Source organism: Zingiber officinale, chromosome 8B (assembly GCF_018446385.1).
Source record: "Zingiber officinale cultivar Zhangliang chromosome 8B, Zo_v1.1, whole genome shotgun sequence".
NCBI classification, from domain to species: domain Eukaryota; kingdom Viridiplantae; phylum Streptophyta; class Magnoliopsida; order Zingiberales; family Zingiberaceae; genus Zingiber; species Zingiber officinale.
Window position 1 is genome coordinate 112,765,130 of NC_056001.1, and position 19,377 is coordinate 112,784,506.

At 36.8% G+C, this 19,377-nt stretch overlaps 1 pseudogene; it reads left to right on the top strand.

Moving 5' to 3' along the window:
• The first annotated feature begins 718 nt into the window (after positions 1-718).
• LOC122018168 lies at positions 719-895 on the top strand (annotated as a pseudogene).
• Positions 896-19,377: the final 18,482 nt, after the last annotated feature.

Consider the following 19,377-nt stretch of genomic DNA (forward strand, 5'->3'; position numbering starts at 1 on the left):
TTATCTTTTACTCATCACTTTCTCCTTTTCTTATATTGCAATGTAGATATCACTAAATATCATGGAAAGCAAAGTAACGCCGAATCTATTTTTTGCAGGCGAGGTAATCTGTTGTTTTCCTATTACATTGTAGTTTATTCATCGGATAGCATAATTGGAAATCAACTCTTTTGGATTCAACTTTCAGATAATGTTTATGTACATGAAAGTATTCTATTGAAGAACATATTGATTTAGCTACCAACATGTTGGCGATGCTAATTGTGTTTGCAACCTTCTATTTACTTTGACTAATTGACAAAAAAGAAGGATAATTAAAAATGTCACCATGATGGTGAACAATCGAGAAAGTGTGTTTTGTAAATTGTACCTGAGAGTTGAACCAATCGAAACCGGTTCAATCGAAGTGCTACTACAACTGGACCGATCTTGTTTCAAAAACATCCATTTAGGTAAAATCTTGTTCTAGATATTTTAATAACAAAAAGTATATTTGTAAGCCATAAGGTTAATTTATTGAAATCATTATACCGATAATTGTAAGCCATTAACATGCGATCCCAACATAGAACCCTACAATGGTCCCTTCACGATCATCACTTTTGGCTATCAATGGTCGAACTGTTGACATTAATAGAGACTACCATAATTAATGGCCATTAATCTATAATTAATGGCTGAAATAATTGAATGGTCTCTAACTTCCAATGATCTATAATTAATTTCTTGGTCTTTTGGCAAAAATCAAATGTAGTATTTGTTCTTATCAGTTTAATACCTAATATAAAAAAATAAATTAATTTTTTATGAGAAAAAGTCTATTAGTAACTTGCTGCTTGGGGTTCTCAAACGTCACCCTTACGTTGCACTACTACATAGACCTGACACACCCTTACCAAGTTTAATTTATGGATGGGCACTAATTTATGCTTATTCATGCATCATATTACACATGCAACGCGTGCATGCGATGACTAGTATGAATTAAAAATTAATATAATTGACAATATATTTATAAATTTGATAAACTAATTAAGAGAATTAATATATGAATTTTAGAGACATTAGATTTGGATTTATAAGTATATGGTTTGACATAGTGAAATCTAACAAATTATGTACTAGAGTAGTAATCACAAAACCTCATCTTAAAGTTGTTTGATCATGGAGACAGATATATTATATTTGAATATTACATTTCAATTTTTATGTACATATATATTTTTATGCTTTGAGCATGAGGAGGAAATTTCAGTCAAGTTTATGATATTGTGCAATGGAGTAAAGGGACATTTTTCTAATTGTTTCGAATAGTCGAGTGACAAATTTGACTAAATTCTGATTAAGATGTTGGACTGTTGAGTTTAGTTGTGTGCAACTTCTCTAATAGGGAATTCTGTATTGAAGAAAGATTTCTAATTTCTGTATTGAGTGAAGTTGCTGATAGTTTGGTTAATTTGTTTGGATGTTTCATCAGTAGTTGTTGTATAGTTGGTTCAATTGGAAATCAAAGTGGGATACATGTTGTAATGCAGAAATGTATAGTTAGTTCATCAGGGTTTCTAAAATTTATTTCTGAAACTGTTGTAATGCAGAAATATGAAACTGTTGGGATCTGAAATCCTAAATTTGAGTATGGAACTAATTGCTGAATGGCTGAACCCTTTGAGCAATTTAACACCTTTGATGCTCTGGTTGAACCTGAATTTTGAAGGTCTATTTCCTTGAATTAGATTGCTAAAAAAAAAAATAGAACAGAACTATCAAATGCTGAAATTTGAAGTTGATGTTTGAATTCATGAAATGCAGAGGATACTTCTAGTTTAAAGGGTTCATAGCTGAAGTGGGGAGTACAACTGAGATTCTGGAACATCACACCAAGTTGTTCTAAGCTAACAAAAGAAGAGGAAACAAAAACTAAATCAGCAAAAACCAGAAAAAAAGCCTGAAATAACAAAACCTTGTTATGTGTGACAATTCTTTATGTTATTTCTATTTAGAATTGCTTTAAATTGAAGCTCCAATCATTCTAGTGTTAAATGAGAGTCCTTGTTCAGCTGAATTCTGCAGGATCTAAACTGAAGCTACTTTAATTTGAAATCCCAATGTTGAAACTTAAGCCTCGGGTCTGAAAATTCTGAAATCAGAATTAAGAATTGGCCTCATTTCTATTTTTGATACTGATTTTAGTGCTATTGGGATGGAATGATAGAAATTTTTATCCAAGCTGAGTAGAGACGTTTTATCTTTGATCTTGCTGAAGTGCTGCACATAGGAAGAACTAGGACAAGAGTAGAAAGGAAAAGATTGCTGAGTTGCTGTTGGAATGTGCAGAAATGAATTCTGAAACTAATGCATCACTAATTAGTAATTACATGTTGTGTGCCAATTCATGATTGCGATTATCTAACTAGAACATTTAAATTTGAGCCTGTATTAATCTCTTGTCATTTGGTGCCCCTTATTCTTCAAGACTACCATGATTTAAAGCATGTAGTCTCAGTGGATTCAATTTTTGAAACTGACTTCTGTTTCCAATCCTTTTGTGGTATAAACTCTGAAAAAAATCATAAGCTGTTCTTAATTGATAGTGATGAGAAATGGAGAAAGTTACCAGCTTCTATATAAGTTTGAGTGATGTGCCAATCGACATACACATCAGGAATTTAGAGGATGTTGAGATGTAAGAATGTTAAGTACAGTCAATGTGAAATCTCCAACTAAAAGAGCTTGATAGGACATCACAGTTTCTGAAATTTCAGTGAAACATTTCGATAGTTCTAGAATTCTGATACAAGAAATGAAGTGAGTTCTTGAAAGTGGAATATAAAGAAACAACAACCCACATCATTGGTTCTGGATCTCAGAATTCAGCAATGCATTCTGAAATTGAATCAACAGAAAACAAAAATCACAAAGTGCCAAGTTTTTAATGTTGTTTGCAATCACTAACATTGACTTTGATTCCTTATTGGTTCAGTGCTAAATGGGATTTAGTGATAAGCTTAACTCTTCAATTCAAAACCTTTCAACAAAGGAAATTCTAACTTTCCAGCAGTGAAAGAAACAAGACCCAATGAAACTCAAGGTCCAGAACTAAGCCAATGAAGTTATGAATGAATGTATCAACCTTAAACCTATAGCGTGCCAAGTTCTTGGTGCATTTATCCGATCAGAGAAAAGCTTGAGAAAACCTTTTGTTTTGCAGTGTTGAGTGATTTCTAGAATTGGGAATCCATGAGTGGTAAAAAAAGGTCCAATATTAGTTGCAACTAACTCATCAAGTTTACTCCTCCCATACTCTCATTACTCATTGATTCATTTTCTCTTGTTATTTTGTTTGCTTCACTTAGTTCTTTTTTACTCTATTTCTATTCTTAATAAATCCTTGTGATTCATGCATACTATGTTTTGATCATGGTGGAGAATTAGAAAATAAGTAAGTTTATGGTAATGAAATGGTATGAGTGACATTTAGTGAACCTCCACTTCCATATATGATTGTGAGAGTTAGAGTGGATACATTTATCTTGTGAGGTTGCATCTTTCTTAGTTAATCAAATGGATTGAAACCACCATGCTTATTGATTGATTGTGTTCATGAATGTTTGATCTTTAGATGTTCTTAGTTAATTACCTTTTATAATCTTTGAAGTATTGCTAGGGTATTATTTGGGAGATGAATTTTTAGTTTGTTTCATAGTTTTGTTTGTTTGCCCTGATGTGCAAAAATAAATGTGGGGATTTCATAACCATCATTTTATCGCGATATTGAGGCTTCTATATTCATGCTTTTTTATCTTCTCGTGTGTTAAATTCACATTTATATCATATTTAATGAGTTAGATTCATTTTGGGCTTTTGATACGGTTTCTTTTATATTCAGGGAATTATATGCTAATTATTTGAATGTGATCTTTATAGGGCTCAAGGAGGAGGACTAATCTGAAGCAATTTAGGTCGTTCATCTAAGATATAAAGAATTCTGGGTCGTCCACTCCACTTAATCTCCTCCACCTACGTCGATTAACTCGAGGTCAAGGGGATTCCCTTCCTCTGGTGATCGTCCATCCACCTTCTCGCCATCAATGCAATCCACCGAGGCATCTTCTTCCCCCATCCGCCACCTACCGGAGCTTCAGCCACTATTGTCTATCGGGGTCAAGGGGTTCTTCTTCCTCATTTATCTAGCATCATGTACCATTGGAGAAGTCTAGAGGATTCCCTACTTTGACTGCGGGCCACCACAGAAGCTCCGCCATCGCTTCATCTACATCCTAACGCCAACCATCACCGATCACCAACACCTTCCATCGTCGGTCATTTACTTAATTGAACATCCACTAGGGTTAAGAGGATTCTCTTTGTTATGGATTTCATCTTCCAGCCGCAGCTCATGATCATCATCACCACTATCGATCATCACTGTCGAGCCTCCTCTTAACTTCTGATCAAGCCCTGCTTGGTGTTACCCTAGCTAATCTGTGAGAACCATTTGATGGGATACCTTTGTTTTCTTGATGAATTGCGATCTTTCTTATGCAGGCTTCAATTTCCCCTATTCGAGTAGATAATTTCAATTAGAGTAACTGTCTACATTCTTGATTGATTTAATAGAGGAATTAAGGTTGATAATGAATTTTGTTTCTGATTGTTTTTCTTTAATGTGGTAGTTAGGTTAGTTTGGATTTCTCTCTTTTCATGAGTTGATTTGCTTTCCTAGATTATCTTAGTTTCTTTATTTTTCTATTCATGCAAGTTGGATAGATTAGGTTAGGTTCCATTAGATGCTTAAGTTTCATTAATCACTTTGCGCTTCTTTAATTCATTACCGTTATAGTTTAGGTTAGGTTAAGTTGTCTTTCATTATTCTTATTTAGCATTTATAGCTGAAAATCCAAACCCCATGTCTGAATAATTTGATTCTTAGATTTATCATGCATTGACTACATACATTGGGAGACAGCTCGAGTCATCTCTATACTGCACTAGTCTAGAGGAGTTTGGTAATCAATTGTTTGTAATCGCTTCATGACAAAAAGTTTATCAAAAATTGCCATCGTTCTAGGGAATTATAGCGGTGTTTGATGATTTTAGGATTGTTTTCTTTTGCTTTTATATAAAAAAAATTAATTTTTTTTCTAAGTGATTTAATATTCAAAAAAATCCTTGTGGTTGATCTTATATGTTCCTGTGTCTTTTGATCATATTTGTTAGTGTTTTAGTGAAAGAACAGGAAATTTCTTAGAAGCAACCATGGATACTTATTTTCAACAATTTGGAGGTTTCAATGAGACTTATGGTTATGGTTGGGGAGAACAACTAATAATGTCCTTGTAACTTATTAATGAGTATAACATCTCAATTATCTCTTCTATTTATGCTATTTTAGATGTTCATTTTGAGTTTGTATTAGATATAGTTCCATATGAGGTTTAGACAATTTAATTTTCCTTTGGTATTAGGGGGATAAAACCTGAGAAGTTTGTCTACTTGTTTTTATGAAAGTGTAGTACAGTTTACACGACTAGGTTATATTCTACAGAGTCAGTCGATCGAAGAGTTCTATCATTTACAAAGCAAGTTGTTGGAGTTTAATTTGTCAAGACACTCCACGAATCCTAGCCTAAGCTGCTAAAGGCACTCAATATTGATGACCATGATGATAAGTGAGTGACCACAGCATTATTTTATACCAATTGTTTCTTACGTTGAAACAAACTTTGGCGATTAGTGCATTCATTTAATAAGTTGACTAATGCGAAGGATAGCAGAGGCCTCCACGTGGTGAGGTCCTATCTTGCTGTCTGGTCAAAGGTCAAGCAGAGGTGAAAGTCAAAATAGACCCCCGCACCCGGCTCTTTCAATTCGTCTATCCGACACCTTGGACTCAACTCACCCAATTCCTTCGATTGGTTCACCCCAACACTAGGAACTTGGCTCAACTCCTTCGACTAACACTAGGAACTCGGCTCAACTCCTTCGATTCAGTTCACCCTGACACAAGAAACTCAGCTCGTCTCCACTACTCTACTCAGCTCGCCTCTGCCTATCCGACAGGCCAATGCCACTCAGCTCGTCTCCACTGCTCAGCATAGCTCTACCTATTCGACAAGCTATCACCACTCGGCTCGTCTCCACTACTCAGCTCCTTCCTTACTCGGCCTCGCCGATCGAGCTCTCCCACCTACATGACTCTTAGCTCATTCCTTTCGATTCATCCGATCAAACCCTCCTTTACTTAATAAGTCAAACCCTTGGCCCAATTAATTCCATATCCTATGGTATGACATTGTGAGTAGTACAACACATGGACTAACGCAACATGTGAGATAACACGAGTTGTCAGAGCATGTGGAGCGATTTATAAATATAGAACGTGGGTGACTTGACCGTAGGATACGGCGGTAATACTGCAGTGATATGTTGATATAACATTTTCCTTACTAGAATGTGACATCCAATCAATGAGGAAATGACTACCATTCTCACTGCGGTAGTATTATAAAAGGAGCCCGTTTCAACGGGTAAAGGTACACAAGCACATAACCGCTCAAAACTTATTGCATCTCCTCATTCACTTTCATCTTCTTCTCCACCTCCCCCGGAGATTTGACTTGAGTGTCAGAGTGGCCAAGTCAAGGTACCCCTGACCTCCATTCTAACTCTCCTTTTCCTTCCCAGGCTTCGCAAGTGCTCCAATTGATTCGGCTCCCTCCTTCCTTCTCTTCTTTAAAGATTCGATGACTTCGTCAACATAGAAGAGAGCTCATAGGTGGCTCATCCTCCGTCGATCTCAGGCAAGAACAAATTGGCACCGTATGTGGGGACACTAAGGGAGCATTTGGTTTGTTTGCATTTTCATTTCATTTTCCAGAAAATCGCATTTTCTCATTTTTGAGAAAATGACTTTTCCACATTTTCCGTTTTCTTAGAAAATGCTCTCTTTTTCTTGAAAACGAATGTGGAAAATGCAAACCAAACACATTTTCCATTTTCTCAGAAAATAAAAATAGAAAACAATAGGGAAAATGCAAACTAAATGCTCCCTAAGATTTTGCACTGAGATGTTAAGATGAATGATACCGGAAGATCCACTTTCATCACTAAGACACAGAAGAATTTTGTTGGTGTCTCTATGCGCGTACAAAAATTTTGTTTTTGAAAAACACATAACGAAAGTATAATAATTTTCTAAATTATTATAACACACTTCACACACAACTACAAGAACATATATATGTAGACATAATCATAGAAAATAACTTCGTTTAGAAATTATACCTATTGGATGATGTTTAACGGAAATGACATCAACTAGCCATCCTCACAAGACTTGCCTCTATTCATATCTACGCGAGATACCTTCAAGATGACTTCACAACATCACAATTCATGTCTCCTCTTTGGTACTAGCCAAAGGAGGGAGACGATGTGATTCGAGAGAGAATCCCATGACTCAACTTGGTGCTTGACGACAAGGGCAACCTGGCAATACCAATCGGGACAACAACCTTCAGGTTGTTGTTCACTTCTTGGATAGTGGCTGCCCATGGCGTCGGACGTCTGTTGGCTAGGGGTGGTGACCAAAAGGGCCGACGACAGCAAGAGCTACTGGCGGTGGGTGGTGGTGGCGACAAGAAGGGTGGCGACATCCTTTATCTCAGCGGTATAGGAGAGGGAGAGGAAAAACCTAAAACAATAATTCCCTTTATTTTTCATACACCTCCATCATAGTTGGTTGAAAGCCGCCAGTATTCAAGCAACCCAGGAGACTTTTCGGCGAGACAATCTTCAATAGGAGTGAGACCAACTTGCTCGGGATATGGAAAATCCTTAAGGCAGATTGAAAGGCAGCTCAAGTAGAAACATTGCTTACAGTAACTAGGGTGCAGACATTCGAGGACTAGGCTTATAGGGAAGAACTATCGAAGGAGGAAGCCTTGAGACAGTTGGCCAACTCCCTCTGTCGTGAAGCTGAGTTGAAGAAGATTATTTAAGATTCGCAGATCACCCCATCTTTGGAACCAGCTCAACTGCTCAAAAAGAAGAAGGGCCATGTTGATAAGCTATAAAGTCGACAACCAAGATCTCATTCAACTCCTCCTTCTAATCTCGCACTGATCTGGAGTGCCCTTGTCTATTTAAAAGGCCAAAACTTATAACAAGGAGGTCATAGCCCACGGGTTGTTTCTTGTATGGCTGTAAAATATTTATCTTTTTCTGTTAATTGACATTTTCCTAGGCCATTGTCTAATGAATGCATCTTTTTCAAGGATAGGGGAAATAATGGCCTAAAAAGAGATAACTAGAAGGGTTAAATACTCAAAGGACTGCATCTAACTGGATCCTTTAGAGATTATAAATTATTCTCTCCTTGAATTAAACAAAATGACTAGAACGGGTCCTGCGAGAGGTTCTTTTAGACTTAACTTAGGCTTATTTCATAGGTTGTCCTTCTTGGTGTTAAGACCAAAAGAATTCAAATATTTCCATAATGGTATAATATTATCCGTTTTGGGACTAAGCCCTCATAGTTTTGTTCTTGGGTTTTATCCAAAAGGTCTCATACCAATAGAGATATCTTTTTCTTATAAGCCCATGATCTTTCCAATGTGTTTTCAATATGGGACTATGCTTGCAACTCCAACAATCCCCTCTAAAACAAATGACCGCAAGGTCCCCCCTCAAGTATCGAGTCACTCTTGATTTGCTCAGTAGCTCCCCTCGAGCATCGGGTCACTCTTGACTTGCTCAGATCCTCCCTTCAAGCATCGGGTCACTAGCCTGCTCAGGGACTCTCCTACTTGGTTCAAGGTTTCACCCTCATGGTTCAATCTTGGATCATGACTCTGGATCGTGCTTCTTCCGGCGATTAGTCCGGTGAAGAGTGACCTCACTCTGATATCAATTGTTAGGATCAAAAGAATTAGGATATCTCCACAATGGTATGATATTGTCTAATTTGGGCCTAAGCCCTCATGGTTTTGCTTTTGGACTCTACCCAAAATGCCTCATACCAATGGAGATATCTTTTTCTTATAAACTCATGATCTTTCTAATTATTTTAATATGGGACTATGTTTGCAACCTTGCAACCCCAACACTTGGTCCTCCTAAATTGAACTTTTGGTTTTCTTTTTTTTTTCCGACCTGAATCATTTCCACAACATTTCTGGGTTGCTTACTAATCTCCACACGCTTTCCCTACTTTACCCTCTATAGGGAATTTGATCTTTTGGTAATAGGGTGAGACGACCACTTGTAGGGCATTAAGTGTCAATCGGGCCAATATAATGTTATAAGCATAAACAACCTCCGCTACTGTGAAAATTGGCAAGATGATCCGCTGGTAAGGCTCCATCCCTAAATAAAGTGGGAGCTTAATTTGATTGAAGGGTTGAACGACATCCCCCAAAAATCTGAACAGGGAAGTGTTAACATTCTGCAGGTCATCCATACTAATCGCCATCTATTCAAAAGTTGAACAGAATAAGATGTTGACGGAACTGCTAGCATCGATGAAGACCTGAGCCACCTCAAAGTTGGCTATTGTAACTGGAATGGAAGGAATACCCTCTAGGTCTTCTGGCCGAAAACCTAACACATGCCTAGTCTCCATATTAGGTTCCCTAATAGAAAAACATTCTTCCCTGCTATATCTCTTGTGGGCCCGATTGGAATCACCATCTGTGACCCTTCCAAAAATCATGTTGATGACTCCCCAAATCGATTGATTACAAGGGCGGGAGCTTCATGTTGTGATTCCGATGTGAGTGGATTTGGCCTAGGAAATAAGGGGTTTTATAGCACCTAGATGGCCTGACCATGAGGGGTATTGAGGAGGAGGTCTAGGCTGGAATAGCACCAGAGTTATGAGCAAAGCCCTCACATTGTCCATATTTATGATAAAAGGCATTGTAAGCATCAGTTTGAGGTTGTCACGGACCTCGTTCAAAGACAAATGGTCTTCTCAAAAGTTGATGTTCTTCACAAGAAAAGCATCGCCCTCTCCTTAGGTATCCAAAAGGAGGCGGGAAAAGGTGAGTAGCGTGGTTGGACTAGCCGTGGAAGAGATCGAGGTTTAGGAAGATGTTCAGGAATTTCTGTTAGTCGGGTCCCCCTTGACTTTTGTCAAGCTCATTAGGTTACTTCCATATTGTTGTATTTCTCAACCCAAGTGAGATGTTTCTCATAGTCTCACGGTGGTTTCTTTGACAAGGAGTGAAAGAACTCTTCCTCCTTCAACCCCTGGGCTAAAGCGCCCATCAAAATGTCAAGTATGACCGAAGGAATGTCCAAAGTGACCCGGGTAAACTTTTGTATATAAGCACGTAAAGATTCTTGTGATTTTTGCTTGAAATTAAAGAGACTAAGAGGAGTAGGTGAGTACCTCTTCGAGTTGGAGAAATAATGCAAGAATAATATGGAAGACATCAAAAGACTGTATGATTTTTTCCTTGAGAGTATTGAGCCATTGTTGGGTGGGTTCAATAAGTGTAATGAGAAAGACCTTACATTTGACTCCCTAGGAGTATTGATGCTTGAGAGCTGCATTCTCAAAGCGACAGATATGCTCATTTGGATCGACACTTCCATTTAGGTCTGGGTCGGTACGGTATACCGTACCAAAATCCGAGTACCGTATATCGTACCGAAACATTCGGTATTCTAAAAAATGATACCGATACTATACCAACATTTCGGTATACCAAAATTTCGGTATATTGAAATGTCGGTATGGTATCGGTAAAATACCGTCATACCGTCATATAAGAAGAATTCTCCATTTTTTATATTTGTTGCTAGTTTCAAACAAAAACAGTATTACATGAGATCAATATTTCTTATATATTTAATTTGATTTCACTTGTATTATTTTTGATGTGATTTGATCAAAACCTTCAGAATGATTGCACCCAAGAAGAATATAAAGTTACATATTTATACAAGAGACAACAAGTACAAGCAATAGCCGAGATTTGATCATCTTGGTATTTTACCCATGGCTGGCTCGAGAACCCGCGAGGTCTCGAGTCAAATAGATATAAAGAGCACACTTGATGAGTATTTACAGAACTCATCTAAAAGACCATTGTATTTCTTCAAGAGATCTTCCCTTGGTCGCAGGAACCCATATTATGACAAACAATAAGGTGAGGGCACTCACAACTGCATAAATCAAAAAGGTACCTGGCAAAGATAAATAAGAAGAAGAAAAAAAATCCTGTGTTAATGCAACAAAAATAGGTGTCAATTTTCATAGAGAAGCACATGGTAACAGAATTTCAACCTCCAGAGGTCCAACTCAAAAGCAAATTTGCAATCATTGTTACCGCAAACGGCATCAATCAGTTCGCAAGTGTTGCTACACTGCCTGTAAGACTCTGAATGAAGATTAAGCTTTCTCTGTACCACAGTTCTAGTATTACATTGATATAGATATGCATAACGATTATGAAAAATATCACATATGAAAAATCTCATAAGCAGATATAATTAAATACCGCAACGCTTATTGAGACTCAACTTCCCAAGTGAACAAACATGGGTAAGACTCAGAACTAATAATGCTTATCACTTAGTGTGAACTTCGCATACAACATAAAATCACGAAAAGATTTCTCGGAAATCCAATTGTCAACAAAGCAAAAATTCATAAAACAATGAATATAAAATTCATAGTCGGACACCACAATGACTCAATATTCTATAGTAAAACTTCAATAATTCAGTGTCGGACACCTCAATATCTATATTTCTATATTGAAATAATTAACTATAACAAAATACAGGAGGAACATACATGCTAATACCCATTATTAAAGCATTCTTGTGTGACCGGAGTCATTAAGTATATTACACAAGCTGACAAGCACCTATATAATGAGTTTGTGGATAATTGATGAATCAATCGTTGATTTTGTTAATAAGTTTTTCTTAAACTTTCAGAGAAATGTGCTAACCCACCATACATTCAACAAGAACACCAGTAACCTACGACAATCTTTCTGAAGAGAGTAAACTAATTAGCTTTAACTCACATACCTCACATACCTCAGACATAACATAATAATCCATGGAATTGCTCCCAACCCAAGAGAGAAGGAAACGACAAAAGCCTATGAGAAGATAAATAATAGATTAGGGATTACAAAACAATGACTTCTGTTACATAAAATGATAAACTCACAGCTGACGTATACATACCACAAGTCCAACCAAAGAAAGGATGCTCATTACATGGTATGGATAAGATTCTTGCAAAAAGACTCCCTGTTATCAACAATTACAAAAATTTTAAAAATTATTGAAATAAGTATAAAGGATGCCTGATCACATTAAAAAGGAACATCAAGTTATGCCACAGAACAATCATGGTACTAGAATCAATTTAGTAAACTGACTATTGCCAGACTGACCTCCAAAAAAAAAACAACAGAAACTAGGAGAAGGCTTAGTGTCATCCGCCCATTCCTGCAGCGGAGATCTGCAACCAGATAAGATTTTCCATGTGCATTATTATTACTTTTAAAATAGATGCATAAAAAGGTAATTTATGTCGCATAAGCTTACTATAAGAAGAATTCTTCGACCAGCTCTGTCTGTTAACCATGTGATAACACCAGTAGCAACCACCTGGAAGATAGTTGATGTCCCTTTGGTAAGAAGATGAGGACACTAAAACTTTAGGATATTATATTAAAATCCTGAAATGAGATTCAAAATGACTACCTGAATAGCTCCAAGGCCGCATGTGGCAAGGTCACTATTTGTAATCCCTGTTCAAGAATAAAAATCCAGACAAAATTGGACATGTTTGAACTCAAATGAAGGTTTAGAGGTTTACCATTACGTGGGCACATATATGCAGATTGACATCAATTTATCCATATATATTAACAAATGGAAACCCTATTTCTTAATAGTTCAAAGTATATAAAATACCAATTAAAAATATTCTAGAGTAAATTCGACAGGATGAAAAATATAATAAGATTGACTATTGATGAATGAAATAAAACATTTCAGATTAGTGCAACACTAAATGACTATCAAATACATTTTAGATTAACCTGCAATACTTCTTGTAAGCCACTGTCAACTATATTCTCACTCAAGTATAAATCTCATGAATGCAGAATATAAATATAATTCATAAACCATCAAATATCTTACAAGATTAGTGCTTCATGTAAAAGTCAAAACTCAAAATAAGTGTCACATCAAATTTATCACAAGTTGTAACACTAAATGACTATTGCTTAGACTGCTTAGTTACAAAAAAAAGTGTCTCCAGATTTTTTGAAATTCCAACGTCTCAAAAGACCTGCAAAAGTTAAAAACTATAATTTAGTTACAAATATTAGAATTTAAATAAGAAAACATAAATGCAATCTTACTAACTATAATTTTGTTGAAACTCTAAGTCTCTAACATCTCAAAGGACCTGCAAAAGTTACAAACTAAATTTAGTTACAAATATTAGAATTGAAATAAGTAAACATAAATATAGTCTTACTCTTAAAGTTAGATCAAGGTGGAGGGGGGAGAAGATGAAGTGTTTGCACGGTCTTGACTGGCATTTGCATCTGTTAAAAGAAACATTATTATTCATATTAGATTAACAATGATATAAATATAAACTTAATTTAATAAAAAATGGTTACTTTTTTCAATTTCTTCAATTTCCTTATATAGTTCAAGGTCATCATCAGTTGGATCTTTCCAAAAAGAGAACTCCTCCGCTCTTAGCCAATCACTAGTGCATACCAATGCCTCTACCATTTTAGTACTCAAACTGCTCCTAAAAGGATCCACAATTCTTTTGCCCAAACTAAAAGCTGACTCACTAGCAACGGTTGAGCATGGAATTGAAAAAACATCCTTGGCAATCATTGAAAGGATTGGGTACCTAGTTTCACTTCCTTTCCACCACTCCAAAAGATTGAAAGATTTATTAGATCGTTTTTCAATCTCATCGGCCAAGTACTTATCCACTTCATTGGATATCTCTTGAAGTTGCTCTTCTTCATTTTGTGCTTCCACATCATCAAACAATTCATCACAAAGACCACCACCAGGTCCACCACCACCACTAGTGCTGCCATATCCATCATCACACTCTATTTGCATATCTTGACTCTCAACATTCAATATATCATTTATTCCCTTGTACTCCATCCATAAAGTTACCAAGCTTTGTTTGACACTATCAACAAACTCTTTGACACTTGTAGGAGTACCTCCTAATTTTCTGACGATGACTTTCATCATTTGAAGTTTGTTTCTCGAGTCCAAAATATTACCAATAAATATCAAAGGGTTAATGTTATTCCAATTTCCCCAATACTTGTCAAACTTTAACTTCATTGCACATGCTACCTCTTTAAGAATTGGATTTGAATCATCATGTCTCTTTCTATCAATCTCAACTTGTAGTGCAATCATGGTTTGATAAAGCAATTGGGAGGTAGGACTTTTTGATGCACTTAGCTCCAAAGTGGCATCATAAAACTTTTTCAGAAAGTGTACAAAAGCCTTTGAAATCTCCCAATCATCAGCATTTGGAGGCCCTATCCTTTCTTTACCCTTATCATCTTTTTGACTGAAATAATTCATAAAGGGCAACCATTCTTCAGTCATCCTTTCAAACACCCTTCTATACTTTAATGCAACTTCAAGCATTTTATAAGTTGCATTCCACCTTGTTTTGACATCCATAGGTACTGTTGATGTACTAGAAAACTTGGCTAGTATGGCAAACTCCCTAAATTTATTCAATCTTGATGGGGAAGAATGAATAAAAACAACTGCATTCCTTATAGCTTTAATTGAAACATTAAGCTCCTTCAAGCCATCCTTAACAATTAAGTTAATTATATGACAAGCACACCTTAAGTGCAAGTATTTCCCTTCAAACAACAATGAATTTTCAGTTTTCATTCTTCTTTTCAAGTAATCAATTGCAGTGTCATTAGATGAAGCATTGTCAACTACAATTGAAAATACTTTGTCTATCCCCCAATCTCTTAGACAAACCTCAACCATCTTTCCAATTTCTTCCCCATGATGACTAGTGATTTTTGTGAAGTTAATTATTCTTTTATGTAGCTTCCAATCACTATCCAAGAAGTGAGCTGTCACTACCATGTAATTTATGTTTTGAATGGATGTCCAAGTATCAGTAGTGATGCTTATCCTTTGGTTGCCAATCACACTTTGTATCTTAGCCTTTTCAACTAAGAAAATATCATAAACCATACTTGCAACTTTCTTTCGATCAGGAATTCTGAATCTTGGTTGTAATTCATGTAATAATTCTACAAACCCCTTCCCTTCCACAGTCCTAAAAGACACTTCATCGACAATCACATATCTCGCCACTTTCAATTCACATTTTTTTTTATTAAAAGTATGAGGAACCAATGCACTTCCTTGCCCCATAGTCTCATTCGTCAATATAGTTTGACTCTTATCATCCCCCCTTGCTTTATAGAGCGGACTTGACTTACACCTCTTTACTAAGTGGTTTTTTAACCCACTAGTACTTCCGTAAACTGTTGGGATCTCAACTTTGCAATATTTGCATGTCCCTATTTGTTGTTCTGTTCCATCACTCAACTTCCTTGATCCCTTTATACAATGCTCCCAAAATTTACTCTTGATATGTCTAGGAGGCTTCCTTGGTCGTTTTTCAGCAGTGGACTGTTGTGTTTCAGGTTCAATTGTATTTGATGTTTGTGATGAATTTTGGAGAGTATTAGACTCCATCCTGAAAGAAAACTAAGATAATAGTATTAACTGCCAATTTATTCGATATATCAACATGAAACTAGAAAGGAATTAAATCATACTACATGAAGAAGATTTAATAAAAACTATCAACCTTTTAAATCAAGATAACATGTAATAGCAACTCTGTTATCAAAATAATTACACACTAATTATAAATGTAAATAATAGTTGCTTATTTTAAACATTACAAATGCATTATGCATGCAGGACAGCAGGAATGCGAATCCATAAGACCATAAGGCCATAAGGGCAAAGTAAAGAAAATATTAATGTAAGTATAAATATGGTTCTTTCAAGAAAAGAAGACATTAATGTAAGAGATGGAAAAGTATAAATATATTTTTCATTTAATTAGTTTGGGCAGCTTACTTATAAGAACAAGAGATGTGATTTCGGACCTGAATATGCAATATTGAAGCTTAAACCAGCAGATAGTGATCCCAGAGTGGTGGCTCGACGGAGACTCGTCGAAATATTGCCGGAAATAGCTAAACGCTAGCTGGAAAAATAGGGGAAACATTATAAACGATGGGAAGCAAAACGAACAGCAAACAGTGGTGATTTTACATAATCGTGTTAGATTCGTCGATGGAAACTGAGCATTATATTAACAAGGCACATAAAAAAATGCAATATTGTGCAATCAAAAAATAAATCAAATCTCCCACCTGGCAGCAAAATCAGTAAGGAAAAAAAGGAAAGTTAATCTCAGTGTAATGTACAAAATAGGGAACACTAATTGCAGATTGGGTTTCCACACTCGTAGATACAAACTGTGCTCTTATTCTAAATTATAATCATAAGATAAAATTGCATAGCCAAAGGGCCCAAACATATATGCTTCAATCCTACTAAAAATACCATAAATCCACCAAAAAGACGAAGCTAAAACTCACCGGAAAATCGAACAATAACTTGCCCAAGCCAAGCACAGCTCTCAGAACAGACTCGGTGCTCGGATTTCTTCAGACTCGTTGCTTCTTCTCCGGCGACTAGCGCGATGGTCGGATGCGCAAGATGAAGAATCGCGACTGGAGTGACAGCGCACGATGATCGGCTGCGCAAGAAGAATCGTGAGTCGCAACGGTGGCTGTGAGCGAATAGCGATGGTCGGCTACCCAGGACGGCAGGAGAAATGTGAAATAGGTTTGGGAAGACGGAAGAGTTAATGCCTTAGGGTTTGGTTTAGGAGTAATTAAATAATTAAATTAATATAATTAATATATGGGTTGTGTCGGTATTTTGGTATACCGAAATAATGTAAATCGTTACCGTTACCGTTACCGAAAAATTCGGTACGGTATGGTACCGTACCGAATTTTTCGGTATACCGAAAAATACGGTATTTCAGTATTTTTTTACGGTACAGTATTTTGGTATTTCGGTATTTTTTTCCAGCCCTACTTCCATTGTAATCATGAATGTGTAATGGTCTGAAGTGTCAGGGCAAACTCCTCCTTCAGGATGTTCTCGACAAATGACATTTGTCGTACGACCATCCTCTGAGCGAGTAGCAATCCCTCTAGCTCGTTTTGGATGGGCTGCTTGTCGAGATGATGGACTGAAGTGTTCCTCTTGAGCTATGAGCATTAGGTTTGAGCGGGAGTGCCTCTCCAACCGAGGCTAGCCCCACTTCCCCTTCAAGACGAAGAGTAGGGCCTTGTCTCAAGGTTGTCTCTAGTATAATAGCTATCATTCATGAGAACTCCCATGGAACTAGACTCTCAAGGGTTTCCACCATGGTTGGCGGCGGAGGTTGACACTGCTCCCTGTTAGCTAGAGCCCTAGAGCCAATCATTTGATGATTGTATTTTGGACTTGTTGTATTATATTCTATATAAATAAAGGCATTTAGTTTTTGGTTATTATACTTACTTGTATTGGTGCCAAATAAACTAAGTATAATAACGTCCTTGAGTAGAAGGTTCTTACCTATATCAATCGATTAGTTGAATCGATAGTGAGATGATATAGGGAACACTACTCTTAATCATTCCTAGTCGGGTATTAACATTCAGGGACAATGTTAATGCAATAAGACTAGCATGTAGGTCAACTCGATGACTTGATCTCACAAGTCATAGATATGGAGATATCAAGTTGACACATGGGTATGCATTGGAGAATGTATACTGAATGACCCGCCATGAGAAAGTATCATGGATCGTTATATGAGTGTCATATACTTTCTCATGTGGCTATTAGTATGACTACTAGTCCTTAGACCTGAAGTCACCATGGTTCCCTACATAAGGAGTTATGTACTTTGGTTTCGTCAAACGTCACCCGTAACTGGGTGGACTATAAAGGCGATTACTGGGTATGCAACAAATTATGCGGAGGGATGTGAGTGATGTAGATGAGATCTATCCCTCCTATATGACGGGAGAGACATCGGTATTCTTGATAGAGTGAGACCACGAAGTGCATGGCCATGCCCAAATGAGTCAATATAAGATATTGAGCTCATTTGATTTAGTGAGTCTACTCGGAGTTCAAGATTTAGATTGATCAGAGGATGACACGGTCTATGCCTCACATTGATCAATCTAAATGTCTAGGATAGAAGGACACTTGTCATATATTGTGAGGAGTCACAATTAGTAGTCACAAGGTGATGTTGGAGCTCAACATTCTTGTAACTTGGGTAGCAATGATGTATTGCTAGATGCCACTCATTGCTTATGTTTCTAAAGGAGTTTAGAAACATTGCCAACGTTACAAGAACCTATTGGGTCACACACAAAAAACAAGTGGATGGAGATTAGGTTCATATGATGAACCAATTGGATTATGTTCATATGATGCACCAAGGATTGGATTCGGATTAATTCAAATTAGACTTATTGAGTTAGACTCAATTAGATTCAATTGTTGAATGAGTATAATTTAAATTTGATTCATTGAGTCAATTTATATTAATGAATTGAGATTCATTAAATTGAAATTGAATTGAATCAAAGGTTGGATTTAACTCAACAAGGAAGAGAATTGGTTAATTTTGACTTGACCAAATGGAAGTTGAAACATCAAGTTTGACCTGATGTATTACCACATCATGAAGGTTGACTCATCCTACATGGCATGACTAACCTTGCCACATCATCTCCACATCTTCATGGTGTGCCACCTCATGGAGGTTACACATCCCATGCCATTTAATGTGGCCGGCCACATTAATGAGGGAGGTTACAACATGTGGCCGGCCACACTAATGTGGTGAGGAGGTTTTGTTTTTGTGTATTGATGTGTATTCATGTGTGGTAATTGCTTCTCCTTCTTCCTCCTCTTTGCTTGCTGTTGCCGTGAGTTTTCATGGAAGGAGAAGGTGGTTGAGTGAGTTCCAAGAGAATAAGGAAGAGTGAAGGTCACAAAGGAGGATACTACTTCTTGAGTGTATGAGATTCTTTTTGCATCCTCTCTTTTTCTTCCTTTCAAATCCTACCCGAGAGCCCTAGAAAGTGCTAGCACACTTGGGGTGCTCTCTTCTCCATCCTTGAGTGTTAGAGAACATATCTTGTTCGTGTGGATATCACTAGAGAGTTGTCTACATTGACAACTTCGAGATCCGGCGTACCT